The 22441-nt window shown below is 32.8% G+C and overlaps 1 protein-coding gene across 4 annotated transcripts in view; it reads right to left on the bottom strand.

Moving 5' to 3' along the window:
* LOC145277646 (tyrosine-protein kinase-like otk) overlaps positions 1–17436 on the bottom strand; it is a 158939-nt gene extending 141503 nt beyond the window's left edge. The window contains exon 1 of one of the 4 annotated variants that reach the window (XM_080129233.1): positions 17269–17436. The gene's annotated coding sequence lies outside the window, so the exon portion shown is untranslated. The remainder of the gene's footprint in view (positions 1–17268) is intronic. The other 3 variants (XM_080129234.1, XM_080129236.1, XM_080129235.1) reach the window with 3 other exon arrangements.
* Between the last annotated feature and the right edge of the window lie 5005 nt (positions 17437–22441).

Genomic DNA, 22441 nt, shown 5'->3' with positions numbered 1-22441 from the left:
CATGAATCATTCCAGAAAAAGAATTCTAGGAATGCTAAAGTTAAGCATGTGTATATGTTTCTATATTTTCATGTATAAGATTCACTCCTAAACTAAATAACTTATTCTAAATTTTGGAACACAATTGCTAAGCAACTGTCATATTTAGTTTATTTAGTTTTATTCATACAGAATAAAAAGGGGAGAGAATCCCTTATGAAAATTCAGATACTTTCGATTTTAGTAATTGTCTGTATTTTTGAGATGAGGTGTTTTCATTGATTGAGATTGTCGGACTGACTTCCTCATCTTGGTTGTTATTGTCACAATGTTTCGGCCGTTTTGCCCTCCGGCTTTCGATTTTTGTGAAATTTTAATGATAATTTTCTTTTTCCTCGGCCCATCCTGATGATACTTATTCTAGAGGTTACCGCATACCACAAGAACCTCTCTGACCCTTCTTTTGCCCGTAGACTGCCCATTCCCTCTTAGGACGCGTCTTTCTTGTTTTCAGCGAGTACTTCATCAACTAGAATGGATTGGGAGGGCCCTCACTAACACAATATAGTTAGCATTTTCTTTAGTTTATTTCTTTTTTTTTGTTGTTTTTCTTTATTTTGGGGTGTTTTAAAGGCCTAGTGATATCCCATCTCCCACTATCCGACATTTTTTTTCCTTTTTTTTTCATGTTTAATTTTTGTTTTCTTTTATGTTTGTACATAAATGTTTGATCCTTTTCAATACAAAACTGTATTTTTGTGTTTTTAAATGATAAAAAATGTTTATTACGTTTTTGTAAATAAAATTTTGAAAACATCCATTCATGTTGGGATATTTCAATAGCTTCATGTCACAGAGTGAATGAGGTATTATGGTGAGTGATAAATTAACTTAGGGATAGAAAAAGTGGATGATACCCGATCCCCCATCTCTCCCCCCATCCCTTTGGATTCATTCGTTATAAAATATTTTTAAAAAGGTGTTGTATAAAAAATGGGCGTCCTTAGCAATAATAATAAAAAATATTTTGATCAAAACAAAACAATAAATATTAGACAATAATCCATAAATATTTATATAATTTGAAATCAATTCTTTATAAAATATTTTTAATAAAGTATTGTATGAAAAATGGGGGTTCTTAGCAATAAATAAAAATTATAAAATAAAAATTAAAAACAAAATAAGTCTTAGACAGCAATCCATAAATATTTATATAATTTGAGATCAATTTTACAACAGCAGAAGCATCGATATGATGAGAAATTTGAAAATCCGTCATAAAAAAAAAAGAAAAAAAAAAACCCAGAAAACATGATGCAGGATTTTTTTTTCAGTAAATTATTTTTTTAAGTCAATTTTCGGCTCCATGAGCCTTTCTCACGTTGATACAATTTTTTTCCATTGTCGAAGATTGCTGATTTTTTTTTTATCTTGTTAAATAAACCGTTTTTTAATGTTTGATAGTTGCAGTGCGATGTGCTGACATGCGTATACATTATACACGGTACAAATGTTGAGATCGATTTTAAGATCAGAAAATTATATCACTCTGAGAATCGTTCTAAAAGTAAAGTTTCCTATTTTTTTTATTCAAAAAGCTGAAGAGTTGTGAAGACGGAAGTGGTACCATTAAAACGAGTGACCTTTTGTGCTTCAGAATTTATTTTTCTACATAGTCATAAATGAATAAGTTCAGTCATCATTACAACGCAGTTTGCCATCTCCTCCAATCCATTCGTACGGAATAAAAAAATAGAAGGCATTATTTTTGGAATGGCCCTCGTATTTAATAATAGATGATGGATCTTCATTACCCCTCCACAATAAAAGTCTACAGTTTTAGATGATTTTGGAATTAATAATTGTATCGGAAGCAGGAAAAATATTGGAATCGTCCGATCGGTAATGTAGACTGAACTGTTTATTCACTGTTATCAATTTTGATCTTTGTGCGCATTATCTATGACTAGTCTGGGTGCCCGGCGTTGCCTGGGTGTTTGGAGTGTGTGTTGAGGAAAAAAAAAAAAATGGTAGTAGGCAGGCAGGCTCGAACCCGTACCACGAAGAAGGAAAAGAACATGAAAAAAAAAAAAAAATGTGACGATATCTTTACAGTGAAAGGGTGGGATTTTGCTGATTGTCAGATTTGGACACCAGTGCAGCAAGTTCATTGGAGCACACTCCATTAAAGTACTTATAAAACAAGCACAACGATGCAACATTGCAGTGATATGACAGTGACTGGAGCTTGGTAGATAGTGTGCGACTTATTAGATTAGAGACATTTTTTAAGAGCCAGTTTAAGAGAAAAATACTATTTGTTGTTGTTCCATCCCAGATGTGACAGCAATGCTTCATGCGAATGGTGGCTTCTTAAAGATATAAGATACTGACAAAATGAGAAGTTTTCTAGCTCCGTAGAGGGAGTTCACCTTTTTGCAGCTGACTTGGCAGTATCTTCCAAGTATTTATTCCAATTCATATTATCTGTGAATATTAGGTTAAAGAGTTTGAATCTTAGACTCTCAGATTAGGTATAATTAGCTTTTTAAAAATTGTACAGAAGGTCAGAAAAACATTGGTACCATCGGTTTCAAGCCTATCATAAGAGGGACCAGTTAATGGTAAATAATGTTAGGCTCTCATCAGCCATGTTGTTTTCTGTTTCAGGAAAATGCAGGACTGCATATATTGTTTATAATGGTGTTCATTTTTATTTAACTATAGCTTATAACTATTGAAATAGAGAGAAGATATAATGAAATAAAAATGAATATCATTATAATATATTTTAAATATTATTTTCAAGTTAAATTTTGGGTTTGTATTACCGTACACATAGATTCTAAAAAGTGGTCAAAAATCAAATATAAAACAAATGTTATCAAAGGCAAGATAAGTTACTCTTCTACCTATCTGGACAGGTTTTTAGTGGTTTTACCTACTTTAAAACGTGTAATCGCTTCGAAAATCACACAATGTTTATCGATATATTTAAAAAATAAAAATGTTGGCATGCTCACTATTGAACTCGGTAAGTTTGGGAAAATGAGTTCAAACAAACAAATTATACAAAATACTGTCAAAAACCCACCGAATATATGTCTGCCTATGTCACGGGAACATATATTGAGCAAGTTTCTAACAGTATTTGGTATAGTTTTTTATTTTTAACTTATTTTCCCAAACTTACCGTGGTCAACAGAGAGTCCGACGTTATTTTTAATTTTCCAATACATCGGTAAACACTGTATGTTTTTCGAGATGAATAAACATGTTACATTAAGTAAAAACACTAAAAATTTATCCAGTTAGGTAGAAAAGTAACTTATCTTGCCTTTGATAACATTTGTTATATATTTGTTTTTTGACAACTTTTTCGAATCTATGTGCATAGTAATACAACTCCAAACTACTAATGATACTACTACTACTACTACTACTAGCAATAGTAGTAGTAGTAGTAGATACTACTACTACTACTAATAGTAGTAGTAGTAGTAAAATAATAATAATAATAATTTGTCTAAGAATGTGATAAATTTCTTCAGTTAAAATATCTGTTGGAAAATGTTTCGTCGGAGACCCCAAGTCAGCTATCACCGTCTAGAAAACAGGAGAACTAACGCAATGATAAAATGTCTCGAGAAATATGCCATAAAGTTAATCACTCTAAGAAAACACAGTGTTTCTATTCCACTTCTATTTCATCCCGATATTGCAGGGAAACCTGGCCGGGTGCTTTACTGCTTTAAAGTATCTCAGACAAAATTGGGTTATTGTAAACAGAGCTATGACCTTTGATCCGTTAAAAGGAACCGCAAATGGTTTCATTTTATTATTATTATTATTTTGTTTTTAATCTATTGCAAAAAAACAAAGCACAAAAAGGTACGGAAATAGAACTTGTACAAAGCGTCGTTTTTTTTATAACTTTTCATCCCGGAGTTTTAGCCTTCACCTCACCCCAATCCTTCCGGGCATGATAGTCTTTCGTTTCAGGGCAAAATTAAAAGTCGAAATATGGAGGAGTAACGATTACGAAAAGAAGCAACGCACACAACCGTTATCTTGCAGCAGTTTTTTGTTTGTTTTTGTTCTGATTGTTTTATTTCTATTTTATTTTGTTTATTAGGTGAAGTAATCGTTTTAAGTCGGTTAAGACGGTATAACTACATCCTAATATAATAATACACGGCATTCCAATAAAATATTACAATACATATTCCCTAATTATATCGTCGATGATAAAATTAAATGAATCCTTCGAAACTTAAACAATATTACTGCAAAAAAGAATTTCAGTCATTATAACTCAAACTATATAAACCGATACTATTGTAATCACTTCAACCAAACTTTAAATTAGACAAAAGGTTTTAAATATTGTACACCGATACATATCTCAAATTGACAATAACAATAAAATTCAACTATAAGAAATTTAACACTAAAAAAATCTTGGAATAAAAACAGCACATAAAATATTAGAAAGAATCAATAAGTTTAAATGCTCTTTGAAAGAATGCAGCCCTAATAATAATAATAATAATAATAATAATAATAATAATAATAATAATACCGATATTGGTTTAACAACCACTATATTATCTTGTCGCCTCATCATGCATCTTGTAAACTCTATCTCAGTTTACAAGCATTCTGGGTGAATTCATGCAGGATTAAAGAAGGTATTATAAACTGACAAAATCAGATCAGAATGATCAGAAGAGGATTATAATGGGTGCTGAAGATCAAAGCTTGATGACAAATGCTTTTAAAAAGATGAGTGTACTAAGCAATAAAAACAAGTCTAAGTTCTGCTACACAGAAATAGAGACTGTGAGTCATCTGATATCCAGCTGTAAGGTTCTGCCGGGGGATAGCTACTATATGACGCGACACGATGGAGTGTGTAAATGTCTCCACTGGAAGATCTGGAAAAAGATGAATATCGACTACAGCAGCATTTCTTGGGAACATATACCAGAAATATCAGTTGGAAATAAACCATACACCGTCTATTATGACTATGCGATTCCTACAGCTACATACCTATGTACGTATAGAGCTATTAGACCTGACATTGATATGGGACAAGAAAAGGGAAGAATTACTCAGTAGAAGAGGATTATAGTGGCTAGCCAAGATCAAGGTTTGATAATCAATACGTTCGAGAAGATGAGTGGTCTCAGCAATGACAACAAGTGCAGGTTCTGCCACACACAAGTAGAGAGTGTGAGCCATCTGACATCCAACTGTAAGGTTCAGGGGGGGGGCTGCTACTATATAATGCGACAGAATGGAGTGTGTAAATATCTCCATTAGACGACCTGTAAAAAGTTGAATATCGAACGCAGCAACAAGTCTTGGGAACATATTTACCAGCAAGAACAGTTGGAAATAAGTCATACACCATCCACTGTGACTATGCGATTTCTACAGCTTTAGAAGACGTATAGCTATTAAACCTGATATAGTGATATGAGACAAGGAGAAAGAAGCAACCTTAGTAGAAGTCAGTGTCCCCAAGAACGCTGGGTAAAACAGAGCTTTGAAGAAAAAAGATGTAAGCTTGACACAGAAAATAACACACACGCTATCATATTAATATATAGATATATCCACAAAAAGACTGTTTCGCTGTATTATAGCTCTTCAGTGTGTCTAGACAAGCTGGAATCGAAACCCGACCGCCAAGTTTATTTTATATACAGGGCGTCCAAAAAGTCACTGAAGAGTTTTTAACTAAAATAGATTCTTTATTTTTGATGATATCTTACTGTAATTTTAACACAATCTGACTAAGATAATGGGACATAAAATAAAATTTCAAAATGCTAACAATTCTTATTTATGAAAATAAATATCAGTTTCGCATATTTGTTTTCCAAAACATTATTTATGACAGATTGCAGGATTTCTGCATTCCGATTTAACTCCCTTATTTACTACCACGGGCTGGCAGACCTCCAAACGTCAATCTCAAAACCCTTCAAGAATTGAAGAAAAACATCTGGAACGAAATAAGGGAATTAAATCGCAATCATGAATAACGTTTCGGAAAGAGCGCAAATATGCAACGCCGAAAATGGACAACATTTAAAAGACATTATTTTTTCATAAATGAAGATTTTTGAACTTTTGTGTTTAAAAAAAAATCCCAACATCTTAGTCAGATTGTGTTAAAATTATAGAAAAATATCATAAAAGATAAATAATATATTTAAGTTTTTGGACACCTTATACATTTAACATTGCCTTGTGTTCTTACTTGTGAGTAATGCAATGTTAAAAGTATAAACAAATGAATACGCATTTTACTAATAAAATATATACATATTGTATTAATAAAATATATACATATTGTATTTATAAATTATATACATATCGTATTAATAAAATATATACATATTGTATTAATAAAAAGCATACATATTGTATTTATAAAATATATACATATTGTATTAATAAAATATATACATATTGTATTAATAAAATATATACATATTGTATTAATAAAAAGCATACATATTGTATTTATAAAATATATACATATTGTATTTATAAAATATATACATATTGTATTAATAAAATATATACATATTGTTTTAATAAAATATATACATATTGTTTTAATAAAATATATACATATTGCATTTATAAATTATATACATATTGTATTTATAAAATATATACATATTGTATTTATAAAATATATACATATTGTATTAATAAAATATATACATATTGTATTAATAAAATATATACATATTGTATTAATAAAATATATACATATTTTATTAATAAAATATATACATATTTTATTAATAAAATATATACATATTGTATTTATAAAATATATACATATTTTATTAATAAAATATATACATGTTTTATTTATAAAATATATACATATTGTATTAATATAATATATACATATTGTATTTATTAAATATATGCATATTGTATTTATAAAATATATACATATTGTATTCATTAAATATATACATATTGTATTCATAAAATATATACATATTGTATTTATAAAATATATACATATTGTATTAATAAAATATATACATATTGTATTTATAAAATGTATACATATTGTATTTATAAAATGTATGCATATTGTATTTATAAAATGTATACATATTTTATAAATAAAATATCTACATATTTTATTTATAAAATATATACATATTGTATTAATAAAATATATACATATTTTATTAATAACATGGGAATCATAGCTTTGTTTTACTATTAATGTCTTAATTTGTTTTCAGTTTGTGTCAATCCGTTACACCTCTTCTGTAAATTACCTTCGCATATAATTGTATATAATTTTGAATAATTGGCTTATGAAAGCATTTAGTACTTCATTTCTAATTTTCAGACTTATATGGTACATAAATAATTTTCAGACTTATATGGTACATAAATAATTTTCAGACTTATATGGTACATAAATAATTTTCAGACTTATACGGTACATAAATAATTTTCAGACTTATACGGTACATAAATAATTTTCAGACTTATACGGTACATAAATAATTTTCAGACTTATACGGTACATAAATAATTTTCAGACTTATACGGTACATAAATAATTTTCAGACTTATACGGTACATAAATAATTTTCAGACTTATACGGTACATAAATAATTTTCAGACTTATACGGTACATAAATAATTTTCAGACTTATACGGTACATAAATAATTTTCAGACTTATATGGTACTAAATATCGATATTTATATTCTTTGATAACATGATACGTAAAATATGATGATATTTTTATTACAATAACCAAAAATATATTGCAGTAATATTACATATAGTCTCAAACATAATAGGTTGCTCACTCTCTACCAAGCTTCAGCTCCTGTCCTATCATTGCAATTTGTTTTACAAGAACTTCTGCGGAATATGCTTTGATAAACTTACTGCTCTTAAGTGAAATTGTTTATATCTCTCTCGCACTTGGTTCATCAGGTATATTTTCCAGGTAGTTTTGAAATTCTTTTTCATGAGTCCGGTTGCTCCCATAATTACTGGAATGAAAGAGATATTCCTAAGTCTCCAGTTACCTTTCATAAGACTTTGATATTTCATTATATTTTCCCCTCCCAGCATCATTGGAAGCACTTACTTCTAAGGTTATTTCTTCCTACTTCTTGTCCCATATCACCATGTTAGGTTTGTTAGCTCCATTTCCTAGCTATCTAGCTGTAGGAATTTTGTAGTCATAGTGGGTGATCTATGACTTGTTTCCAACTGTTCCTTCTGGCGAATGTTCTAAAAGTTTCCCAACAAAAAAACTGACTAGCAGAAAATCCTACGCCTTTCCTACCACCCTAGAGGTAGAGGCCCCTAGATGTAGGGAAACTTTTAACTCTAATGACTTATTTCCTCAGACTGCTCAATTTGGGAAAATTCTCCCTGTTTCTTGTTTTATATATATATAGTCTGTTTATTATACAAACATTATTGGTTACATATGTGCATACATGTTTCAGTGGAGTCCTTATTTTAAGAAACCCACCTCGTCAGAAACATGTATGCACATATGTAACCAATAATGTTTGTATAATAAACAGACTATATACCTGCTCCGTCCTCCATTGAGCACTCTTTAATAATCATGCGGGTTTCATTGAATTTACATTTAGGAAACCAATCTATACATATATATATATATATATATATATATATATATATATATATATATATACTAGACTAACCATGACCCGTTGGGTCAGTATATATTAACTATGGAATTAATGTATGAGCGTGACACTTTTGGCATAAAGAAAATTGTTTTTTGTGACGTAACAGAAACATTTCTATGAGAGGATATTAAAATGAAAAAAGAATATAGTTAGATTTCTATGAATCGTTCTGCTTATAATTGTTTATTCTTGAAAAAAACCCAAAAAACTTACAGCCATTGAATTTTAAGTGGCTTGCCAAACTTATAGGTGAATGTGCACTGAACAGATGCCATAATACTTAAAGTTAAATTCAAATTTTGAAATATCTTTTGATTTAAACGTGAAAAAAAATGGGTCACTGAAAATGTACACAGTAAAACAATACATTGTAAAATAGTAGATTTATTTGTAAGAAAATTGCGTTAAAATAACTTAAACATAATGCGGAAATGAACGATGTAAAAAAATGCAGAAAGTATTAACAATTGTTTATTTGGATAATTTAAAACGCAAAAAAAAAAATTAGGCTGCTGAAAACGTACACAGTAAAAAAAAAAACGTTGTCAACAGGTCAAAGTTGATTTATTTGTGAGAAAATTGCGACAGTATAGTTGTAATACAGAATAGTTGCAAAACATCCCCTAAGGGGTCAGTATGTTATATTAGCTATGGAATTAATGTATGAGCATGACACTTGTGACGTAAAGAAAATAGTTTTTTGTGACATAACAGAAACATTTCTATGAAAGTATATTAAAATGAAAAAAAGAATATAGATAGATTTCTATGAGTCATTCTGTTTATAATTGTTTATTTTTGAAAAAAAAACTTCTCCATTAGTAGTAGTAGTATTAGTAGTAGGAGAAGTAGTAGATAGTAGTAGAGAAAATACATGTCAACCAGTAGTAGTAATAGTAGGATAAGGAAGAGGAAGCGTAGTAGTAGTAGTAAGAGGAGGAAGAGGAGGCATAGAAGTAGTTGTAAGGAGGAGAAGTAATAGTAGTAGCAAGAAGAGAAGGCATAGTAGGAGTAGTAGTAGGAGGAGGAGGATAGTGCGCAGGCAAACAAGCAAACAACCAAGAACGACAGAGTTTTAGTATTATATATATATATATATATAGCCAGTAGAGTTTAGTTTCCTAGAAGTACATCCAATGAAACAACATGTGTCTACCAAAATAGTGCTCAATGAGTGAACAGAGCAGGTATATTAATTTTATTTATACAAACATTAATGGCTACATATGTGCATACACGTGGGTGATTACAGAAACATGTATGCACATATGTAGCCATTAATGTTTGTATAAATAAAATTAATATTATATATATATATATATATATATATATATATATATATATCTTGGAAGTTTCTTAACCTTTAAAACTATATAAAAAGAACTTATTTAATTTTTTATTATTTATCATTCATTAGAAAACTATTTAGTCAGTAAGTCATTTAATCACCTGCAATCAATACATCAACTTGCTCTCTCGAATTCACGATATATATATATATATATATATATATATATATATATATATATATATATATATATATCTGTGGAAATATTCTTTATTCACCTCTATTTTTTTTATACATACCAATTCTTATTGAAGAAGCTCAATGTAATTACAGAGCATATAATGAATGAATGACAAAAGTCTATATTCTAAATTTTATGATGTTGACCATCTTACAATTTATTCCTTTAATTCAGTTGACACTTACTATTCTTGACAGTATCTGTTTCGTAGCACAAAATCGATCACTTAATTATTATATCAATCAGTGAATCTATTTTGCCCTTAACTCATCAGAAGTAATAGTAATAATCAACCCACCAAAAGGAAATAAAATACATTTGGACATGATAAAAAATACGAAAATTGAAAGAGAAGCTGCAAATACCTTATAGTTTGCTTACATTATGCCATTTTGAAGTTAGAAATAAAGTCACTAAAACCCACATATTCGTATTAACAAATTCCATTAATTAAGGTATATTCTGCTAGAAATGTTCTATTAATTTTTTTTTTTTTTTTATTCAATTTTCACCCCAAACAAGGCACAGTGCCACTTTGAAGCAGGGGACTACTATTAGGGAATTAATTAGCGGGGTAATTATGAAGGGAGAAGAGTAGAAAGATGTTTGTTAACATTACACTTGAACTTCTGCATATCATTGCAGTTGGGAAAGCAGAATCCCGGAAGGGAGTTCCAAAGACCCGCAGTTCTGGGGAAGAAACTATTGGAGTAAAAGGCTTTCTTGCACCTAGGGATCTCTACTGTAAAGGGATGAGACTTAATAGCTTGTCGGGTTTGTCGGGGGTAGTTATGTCGGGGAGGTACAAGTGTTTAATTAATAAATTTATTACTTATAATTAATGTATCCATATTTACCTAAATAACATTAATGATTATTATCTATTGTACATGTTTACATATATAAAACTAAAACATCTGATGAGTTAAGGGCAAAATAGGAGGCGTCGACGTCCTTCTACATATACCGCCTGGTATTCCCAAATGGTCGTCCATCTGGTACTAACTAGGTTCAACATTGCTTAACTTTGGTGGTCTAATGAGAACCAGTACGGTAATGTGATTATGCCATATATAAAAGCATGAATATAACACGGATAAATGCTATATCTGCCCAATCGTGCATAAAATGTTTTGCGTAGACATTTTAATACGGCTATAACCAAGCTTCTCTTTTTCTATCACCAACGCTCTGACCCCCATCCAAGCCCCAATTGAAATGAATGAATTGGGGAAGCATCATACTTTGACAAGCTTTTGAAATTGATCTTTACTCCTGATTTAAAATGGAACACATCCACCAAATCTGCTGCCAAGGTCACCGGAAGAATGGTTGGATCATTCTCTCACTCCAGTTGTCATCTCACTCCAGATGCAATTCTCTACCTGTATAAGAGCCAAATACGTCATAAAATGGAGTACTGTTGCCACATCTGGGTGGGAGCTGCTGCTCAGAGCATCCTTTCCTGCCTCGATAAGATACAAAACCAACTTCGAAATCTGGTGCACGGTCTCCTTTTCTACTCTCTGCTGCCTCTTTCTCATAGAAGAGACGTTGCAAGTTTCTTCCTACTCTATCATTATTTTTATTGCAGGTGCTCGACTGAGCTTCACTATATGGTTCCCCTCTATAAGTCTTTCGCAACAAACACTCGACTAGCCACAACAACTGTCAGCAATTCTCCTTTCTCTCTATCTGTGCCTAAATCTAAGCAAAATTTCCATGAGCAGAATTTGCTTTCCTAGAATTGCTCGTCCATGGAACACAATACCACGGAGCTGCTTCCCAACTGACTATAATATAGTCGTTTTCAAGTTCAACCTAAATAGGTTGTTGATGAGCTATTCTCTAAAACAAAATAAATTATCAAATTTCCATCACGGTACCCGTTAACCCTTGTCCTTCAGTGGCCTCTGGGCCTTGGTAAGCGTAAAAAAATTATAATAATAAACAAAAATAAAAGAAACTAATTAGAAAAGCAATTCCAAACATTATTCCTTGAATCCATTTTATGTCCACTCAGATAGCTAATACCCGATTTCTGACTCGAGTTCAATATTTATGATGTCAAACGCTACACAAACTGAGCCGTTTCATATTGAAAAAAAGGTTAACACTTATTTAATCAGCTCGAAAGGAATTTCGGGCTCCAAAAACATAAAACAAAATTTAATCTGAAGCGTTCCAGAAAACGCGAGATGGGGGAGGGGGAAGTAGTTTTAGATGCGTCCACGCTTCACGTTGAGAAACTTTATCGGTCAGTCTGCCACGTTTGAAATAGTTTAAGATACGTTCTACTCATTACAGGCCCTTCTGCTTATGCAGTGATAAAACTTCTCAAATGCACTTGCGATGTTAGGCTGTATAAGGGTGTTAACTTTAGTCAAAATTATCAATTAAACAAAATACTGGCAGAACATTACACTTTCGCACGATTAGTAGTAGTAGTAGTAGTAGTAGTAGGAGGAGGAGGAGGAGGAGGATTTAAATGACGAAAATAATATTTGAATATTTGCTCCGATTGCAGAAAATATGTCTACAGTAATAATATAAAAAATGCAGACAAACCAAAACATTTTCGAATTCACTCCAAAATTTAGATTTTATCGGTCAGTTGGTCTGTCGCACGTTGATATTTTCATCCGTTAAACTTCAATTTAAAATAGCATTAGTGCGTATTAAGCTTTAACTTAAAATAGGATTATCTCATGTGTCAAGCTTCAATTTGAAATAATATAGTGTGATGCTTAAATTTTAAAATCGTGAAATATTAAAACACCATTCCAAAATGAAACGTAACACAAAAAATACGCTTGGAATAATATTTCTAAAAGATTATGCCTATCAATAAGTCTGTAACGCATATGCATCAGTTTTAAATAGCATTTGTACATCGCTAAACGCGTACATTGAATTGAATCTAAAAATATCGTTTTTTTTTATTTTTGTTTATTTATTTATTTTTAATTATTTCTTTGTAAAGCACCATTTGTTTTCTTTCGATTTTAACTCAACGTTTATTTATTTATTTTTTTTTTTTGTTGGCCAGAATTTCTTTTAAGCTGACCAATGACCAATCCAAATAAACAATATTTTTTTTTTACCCAAAGAATAGAAAAGAACAACGATCAAAGGCAACCTGTTTCAAAGGTGCGGTCAAGGTTTTGTCTGGACTTGCGAGTCTGTTGAGTGTCCGTCAGTCGGCTTGTTCACAACAGAATCATGAGTTACCTATACTGACTGTCACTCTGTTTTGGCGTAGTCAGAGTATCTTTCAGCGAGGACCTTTTAAGGTCATATTATTGTATAGGATAAAAACGAAATATAGAGCAAGAGTGACGACTATACAAGTGGTGGAATCAGTAAAACTTCAATTTAAAATAGTATTAGCGCGTATCAAGCTTTAATTTAAAATAGGATTATCTCATGCGTCAAGCTTCAGTTTGAAATAATAGTTTAAAATAAAAAAAAAAACGTCAAGTATCATGGTTCAGTTGGGCTCTGAAACATTCATTTTGAACGCACACCGGTCTTATTAAAGAACCTGCTGTTGATTTTATATGCCAGGCCCTTCTGCTTATGCAGTGATAAAACTTCTCAAATGGACTTGTGATGTTAGGCTGTATAAGGGTGTTAACTTTGGTCAAAATTATAAATTAAACAAAATACTGGCAGAACATTACACTTTCGCACGATTGGTAAGATTGATTTGATGTATTTCTATCAGTATTTTGTTTAATTTTCGATTTTGAGCGATTATCATGGCTCTACTATGGCTCTAATGAGACAACAGTTTTGTTTTATGTTCTAACTCGACAGACTTTACATTTCCTTCATTTTTAAATAATCAAAAACACTTTAAGAAAAGTTAAAAAAAAAAAAAAAAAGAAAACTTATCCAGGTAGGTAGAAGAGTACTTAGCTTGCCTTTGGTCACATTTATTTGTTGTATATTTATTTTTTCATCTCTTTTTTTTTTGTTTTGTTTAGTTATTCTGGAAAACGGCCAATTTTGAAAAATAATTTGATGCTGTTTTCCTAGAAAACACTTTGAAATTAGTTTCAACCTTCAAAGTGTCACGATAGTAAACATGAAGGCTATTTATATAACTATTATTAGTAGAATGAAATGGCTGACTTGTATTTTTGTGAAACTTCGAAATGGTCATATATTTAAAGAATTGATTAGAAAATCATTTTTAGTTTGAATTAAAATTTAAAAACGAAAATCAAATACGGTTAAGTTATTCGGTATTATTACATAACAGGATTCACAAATTTTCTGATTGCAATTTACGGAACAGACCGGAAATGACTAAACCGTCACCAAACAGTTAATTAGTACCGACAATAAATGAAAGAAATCTTTCACGTTTTACTTGATTTAAGGTAAGGGTGAACTAACCCCATCCCCGGTTAAGAATGGCTTTAATATTTTTCTTCAAAATAGTAGGTGAACGAAGTTTATTTCTTTCCTTAAGGATTTTTTTTTCAATTCTAACCCCTACCCTAACCCTAACAAAAAGGGTGCCTTTCTGTTTGCATGTCTCCGAGATGGGCATATTTGCTGATGACACTACGCTCCATAACAGACTAGAGGGAAAAACGAATTAACACATATCTAAGGAAATGGCTGAAACCAAAGAGGAAGACCTACAGTCTGTAGCGGAACGGGGCCGTAAATGTATGGCAACATTCAATGCTGCCAAGACTAAGCTTCTTTCCTTTAACAATTACAAGAAACCTTTTCAACCACTGATTGCCATGATACACTATCTGAAAGTACTTCGTTCAAGCTCCTTGGCCTAACATGCACAGCTAACATGAATTGGAACAAACACATTGAAGTAATTACTGCTGTGGAGAAAAGGCTCTCTCTACTATGCAAGAAGGTTACTCACACCTGAGAGTATCCTGTATTGCTACAAAGCCACTATTCGCCTATGCATGGAGTATTGTTGGCTTATGCATTTGCTACTAGTCTCTCACTCTTAGACAGGGTTCAAAAAAGAGTTGCCAGCATAATAGGTCCCACACTAGCAACCAAACCCCAACCTCTGTCTCATCATCGCAGTGTTGCATCTCTGTGCCTGTTTTACAAGTATTTTAATGGAATGTGTTCTGATGAACTCAAAGTACATGTACTAGCCTTGACGTAAATATCCCCGACTAACCTGACAAGCAGCAAAATTCCACCTCTACACTGTCGAGATCCCTAGATGCCGGAAAGCCTTCTACTCAAATAGTTTCTTGTCTCAAACTGCTAGACTTTGGAATTCTCTCTCGAGTCCCTGCTTCTGTGACTGTACTAATATGCAGAAGTTCAAGTGAACAGATATATCGCTGCTCAACTCCCTACATAGTATCCTTGTAAATTTGGTCCGAACTAGTAGTCCCTTACGTCAAAGTGTCACTGTGCCTTGTTTAGGGTGAAATAACTAAAAAAAAAATGTGTTGCAATTTTAAGTTTTTGCCATCTTTTTTCCCGAATGTATAAGTTGTTGAGGAGGCTAAACAGCTGCTTTCACTGCGGTTAGATTCATTTTGGTTTTGCAACATCATGCTTAGTGTCGTCTGCCTTTTCTGCATATATTTCACAATTTTCAAATGCTTCGGCAATTTCCGGTTTGTTCACTAAATCGCAATCGAAATTTTTATAGAAACGAGTCAGCATGACTTCCTCCCTTTGTATATACGGATGGATCAACATGATTTCCCCCCTCGTTTATAGGAACGGGTCAACATGATTTCGTTCCTTCGTTTATAGGAAAGGGTCGACATTATTTCTTTTCTTCGTTTATAGGAACGGGTCAACATGATTTCCCCTTCATTTATAGGAACGGGTCAACATGATTTCTACCCCCCCCCCAGTTTATCTGATGTTAACTATGAGACTTTTCTTCAACAAATTAATACACATAAAACACAACTTCATCAATTTTAGTTACGCAAACAATAGTTCTTTTATACAACAGGGATGTGTGCAAAAACTGATGATTTTATTTGGGAGCACAACCGAACCATAATACTTGATGTTTGATATTAAACATAATTCAAGACAGAAGTTACGTTTTATTCAGCAGTTTAAAAGTTTCCAAAACACTTTCCAATTTAAAGAGTCACGAAAGCAGTACATGATTTAAAATGTCCAATATATACATATATATACATGTGTGTATATATATGTGCGTGTGTATATATATATGCATATATGTGTGTGTGTGTATATGTGTGTGTGTATATATATATGTGTGTGTGTATGTATATATATATGTGTGTGTGTGTGTGTGTGTGTGTGTGTGTGTGTGTGTGTGTGTGTGATCGGACGATTCAATATTTTTCCTGATTCTGATACAATCGTTGATTCTGTACTAAATTCCCGATTCCGATGCAATTCTCGATTCCAATCCTTTATAAACAACTAAATATTTCACTATAAAGTTGTTATTTTTACCTGATTACCATAAAATCACATGTTAAATATGCCGTCATCTTCTCAAACGTAAAAACAAACTTGTGGAAGGGGAGCACTCTAGATTTTAGTTTTGCTGGTAAATTAATATCAATAAGTATTTAAAATGTTATTATTACTACCAGTAATGGAAGATTTTGTTTTAAACAAAATCAAATAAAAAGATAATTAAAGGAATCGTTTTTTTTTTTTCAACCAGCAAAATAAGTACAAATTTTTCGATTCCGATACCCCAAACAGTTCCGATTTTTCCGATTCCAGATTCTGATTTTGATTAATCATCTCAATACTAATATATATGATAGAGAAAATGAGAGAAAGGGAGATTTTAAAAGAAAAGTATTATACATAATTTTTATTATTATTTTAGCTTTTTTTTTTATTGTGTTGTTCATGCTTAAGACTCTTAACCAATTCGAAACAAATAAGTTAAGAGCAAAAACTGCAATAGAATGTTGCCATGCAAATTGGAAAAAGAAAAGAAAATCTACAAAATACAAAAAGAAACCAAAGAAAAAAAAACAACAAAAAAAAAAAACCTTACCTTCACAACGAGTTGAGAAAAAGAAGTTAAGAGTTAGTCGGTGGCGTAAGCCGAGCGATGACCAAATTCTTTCGATGGTGAGTGCTTCTTGGTCGAGAAGTGAGCGGGACACTGCGCATGCCAGCGCATTCCCGTTTCCGTCTGCTGAAAGTTTCGGCCTCGTCTTCTGGTCGCTTATTGCGCGGTTATTTTTATCTAGGCGCCTGGCAAATTCCGACACCTTCCATCCCCGGCCGCACACTCATGCTTCTTCTTCACCCCCACACCCACCCACCCAACCCCGCACTCTACCAATTTCCAATGTTATTTTCTTTCTTTAAATTTGATCGCTTCCCAGGACGATCACGACGACGACGACCACGACGACTTTACTATTCCCCTTCTTTCTTTTAATTGATATTCATTCATTCGATTTATATTATTCATTCAAAGAAAGCGTGATATCAATTAATAAATGATATCATTTGAAAGAACGATTTAATTCATATCACTTTTTTTTCATTTAATTGATATCATTCATTAATTCAATTGCTATATATTTTTTAAATTCTTTTTCAGCCCAGGCATATGCCCTCCCCTTGGCAAACTTCATAAAAATACTCGTCTAACTACAACCACTATCAACAATTCCCCCCACTCTCCATCTGTGCCTGAATCTAAACACAAATTCCATGAACAAAACTTCTTTCCTAGAACTACCCACCGGTGGAATTCTGTTCCACTAGTCTGCTTTCCGCCTGACTACAACATGGTCGTCCTTAAAATCAATGTAAACAAGTTATTATTGAGCCGTCTCCTTAAATAATCAAACTATACCCAATTTCCGCCTAGGGATTACTACACTGTTGTCCTGCTGATCACCGTACATTCATTAGCCCTTATCCTCGAGTGGTCATCGGGCCTTGATAAGTGACGACTAACTTGTAAAAATAAAAAATAAATAAAAATAAGGTGTATTGCCACTTGGACGTGAGAAGCTAATAACTGGGATCATATCTACAAGGGAGTTGAGCAGCGAGATGTCTGTGTTACATTTAAACTTCTGTTATATTAGAACAGTCATAGAAGGAACAAACAGGGAGGGAATTTCGAAGTCTGGCAGTCCGAAGGTAGAAACTATTAGAATAAAAGGCTTCTTGGCACATAGATGATCTCAATAGTGGAGGGGTGGGATTTTGCTGCTTGTCAGGTTAGTCGGGCGCATGTACATCAAGGGGCTATGAGTTTATCAGAGAACATTTCACTAAAATACTTGTAAAACAGGTGCAGGGATACACCATTGTGACGATGGGACAGAGGTTGAAGCTTGGCGAACATTGCAGGCGTTCTTGGATTTGAGACTCTTTTTTGAACCCTGTCTAAAAGTGAGAGCCTAGTGGTAGATGTATCAGATGTGGCAAGAATGGACGATTTGTGGCTTTGTAAAGATATAAGATACTCTCTTGTGTGATTAATTTTCTTGTATGGTAGAGAGAGAGAGAGAGAGAGAGAGAGAGAGAGAGAGAGAGAGAGAGAGAGAGAGAGAGAGAGACAGAGAGAGAGAGAGCCCATCTTCTTTGCAGCAGCCTTGGCAATGTTCTCAATGTATTTGTTCCAATTCATGTTGCCTTTGAATGTTAAGCCGAGGAGTTTGAAGAATTAGCTCTCAAGTAGAATGTTATGTGTCATAGGAATCGATGGTTGAGAAGGACTTTTTTGTATCTGTTAAAGGAAAAAAGCTTAGTCTTAGTAGCATGAAATGTTACCATCCATTTGAATATCCATTCCACTGCAGACTGAACGTAGGTTTCTCGGGTTTCTGCCATTGTATTAAATATGCGTACATCGGTTTTTCCCTCATGTCTATTACAGAGCATGGTGGAACAGCAAATATACCCATCTCTGATACAATTTTATCAAAGAAATCATCTACAATATAAATCTCAGCTGTCTGTTTAAATGTATGTATGTATGTATGTCTCACAAAAACTTTCAACAGTGGCGACGGATTTTCACGAGATCAGTATCGTTTTGAAGCTCGACCCTTCGGGCAACAAATATCTGAAAATTGGCTAAAAACATTAATTCCTTCACCCTCAACTGAGTACTTTTCTACAGGGAGGGATCGCTTTTTTCGCTGATATTTTCGAAAGTCATCCACTCTTTTTGATTGACTCGCCTTAATTTAAACCTACGTCACTTCCGGTTTGGCGATGGTACCCGAGAAAACTAGAACTTGACACTGGGGTTAAAATACCTTGATAATGTTGTCTGCAAGAATCAAATCTCCTAACATCCGCCATTGCTCAAATGAGAACAGACTTAGTCTTTGAAGCCGCTCTTTAGACGTAAACAATTATTCTTATTCTCTTTGTATTTCAATCTTTGTTATAGTTGTTTTCTCGTATTAATATGTATTAGTTGAAACACTCGTTACTCGAAGGATTCATGATAACGAGGTGCACTTGAAACTGTTATTAAGTGTAAGAGGGCAAACTCCAAAATTAATTTAAAGAACTCAGCAGCGTATTGTTATGATAAACGTGTTTTAAAATACAGATTAGAGAACTAGCTACTCGTTTAGCTACAACCACTATCAACAATTTCCCTTTTTTTTTTTTTTTTTTACACAGTGATCACCACTTATCAAGGCCCAGAAGCCACTCAGGGATAAGGGTTATTGCAAGTACATTACGTTAGTGTGGAGATTTGATGAAGTGTTTAATTAAGGGGGCGGTTCATTAGGAATTTGTTAACATTGGACTTGAAGACATCCAAGTTGTAGTCCGGAGGGAAGCAGGCAGACGGAACAGAGTTCCACAGGCGTGCAGTTCTAAGAAAGAAGCTTTGTTCATGGAATCCGCGTTTTGATTTAGGCACAGATATAGAGTGGGGGAAATTTTTCACAGTGGATTCAGCTAGACGGGTGTTTTTCGTGAAAGATTGGTGAGTGGGGACCAGAGATTGGAGTTCAGACGAGCACCTGCCATGGAAATAACGATAAAACAAGGATAGGCTCGCAACGTCTCTTCTGTGGGAGAGAGGTTGCAGGGTAGAGAAAAGGGCATCCCCCACTAAGCCACGAAGTCTTACTCTCTATCTGTACCTAAAACTAAGTGAAAATTCCATGAACAAAGTCTCTTGCCTCAAACTACCCACCTGTGAGAGTCTATACTGTGGCGCTGCTTGCCAGCTGACTACAACATGATCTAATTAATTATTATTATTAGTATTATTTGTTCACCCATTCATTGCGGACTATTATCCTCAACGTTTCAGCCAACTATTCCTCTGCTAAAAGATGAGGATTATAGTGCACAATGAATAAATGAATAAAAAATACTCATCTCAATAAACATTCCAATTAATTAAATATATATGCCATTCAGTACGGACCCGACAATGGAAGATCAGATTATAGATAAGCGTGGATTTATAAGACCAAAAAATCCAACCTAGATCGCTCTTCGGGGCTCGTGGATAGAGACGTTGAATGTCTACGGTTCTAGGTGAGCATTGTCTGAAGATAGCGGTTTAAATCCTACCCAAAGCCGACCAGAAGCTTAGTTGGCCGTGGTGAGACGAAAAACAACTATGGAAGGCAATAATTACTGAGAATGCAGTTGGGAGATTCGGAATTCCTATCCCGTCGCGGTTATCACCTGACGAAGGCCAGAGGAATAGTTGGCCAAAACCTCGTGAAACAACAACTAAAAGATAAGGGTAATAGTTTGTAATAAATAAATGTACAACATGGCCGTTTTTAAGTCCAATGTAAACAAATTTTTATTGAGCCTTCCTCTTGAATGAGTAAACCGTATCTGCCATCTCCCTGGTTTCGCCATTACCAATCATTACATTGTTGTCACACTGACCACCTTACACTCATTAACATTTTATCCTCGAATGGCCTTTGAGCCTTTATAAGTGGTAACTCACTTGTTTAAAAAAGAAAAAAATATTTAAAGTAGTTTTACTTGTAACCTCCCCCCAACAGAGGCTTACAGAATGAGGTAGATTTTCTGAAATGGTTTTAATCAAGACCATTTTGTGTTCGTTTCATACTTCATTGGTATTCTTAAAAAGATAATATGACCTGTTTGAAATAATTTGCATGGGTATCAGATTAATCCTACTGAGTTTCAAGTGCTTAGGTCTAATCGCTTAAACATTAGTGAACACACATACAAGTATATGTCTCATATCACAAGCTGGCAGCCCAGCATTGCCCGATCATACAATACGCTTAAACATGATATTTTAATTCATGCAGATTGCATATGTATTATTATAGAATCAATCCTCTATTGATTATTATATATTACAAGGAATAATTTGCCTGGAGGACTAATTTGCAAAAAAATTAAATAATTAAAAAAAAAAATAATGATAATGTCGTTCATCAAATTCCATCTGTGTGTTGCTTATAATATCACGTCAGCTCATATTTGGGCTTGATGATGAATGCCCTGGAAAAGTCACTCTTGATTAATGCTTAGTGTTAAAATATGCAAACAAAGAAATTATTTGAAACGATTTTAAATGGTGCCTCTTCTTTTATCGTGAATTGAATTCATTTATAAGAAAAAAATTACAATAAAATCGTGAGGTACACCCGGGCCTGACAGGAACTTATTCGATCCATAGTCAAATGCTTTACCACTATGCCATATCTCCAGATTATAATAAATCTGTTGTTGTTTTTTTAAGAAGGAATGATTTGCTGAGATTTTATTGTCCCCCTTGGCGGGTGTAACGTAAAATATTCTGTAAAAATTATTCCTTTTTTTTTTTTTATCTATAAGAGAGAAAAGCTATTTTTAAGATCGGATTTTTTCGATTTTCAATACTTTTCGAATGAATTTCTGTACAAAACATATCTAAGAACACAGCCAGAAATATAAATTAGCTTTGTGTTTGCAGCCATTTCGGAATCTATAAGGAACTCACACACTCACACAAAGTGACTTTTATATAATAGTAGAGATAGAGATTATTATATATTGTACTTTTTTTATTTTATATACTTTTCCTTCTTTTTCCCTTTTCTTTTTCCCTGATATTACTTTTGTCTATGGCGTTGTCATTTTTCTGCTTCTTTACCTTTTTCTCTTCTTTTTCTTCGCCTTATTCTTCTTCTTCTTCTTCTTCTTCTTCTTCTTGACAGCTTTCATAAAAGTTATAAAAAGAAAAC

The sequence above is a fragment of the Euprymna scolopes genome, chromosome 6 (assembly GCF_053919585.1).
Source record: "Euprymna scolopes isolate OS-2025 chromosome 6, ASM5391958v1, whole genome shotgun sequence".
NCBI classification, from domain to species: domain Eukaryota; kingdom Metazoa; phylum Mollusca; class Cephalopoda; order Sepiida; family Sepiolidae; genus Euprymna; species Euprymna scolopes.
This window is presented reverse-complemented; position numbering and strand designations above follow the sequence as displayed.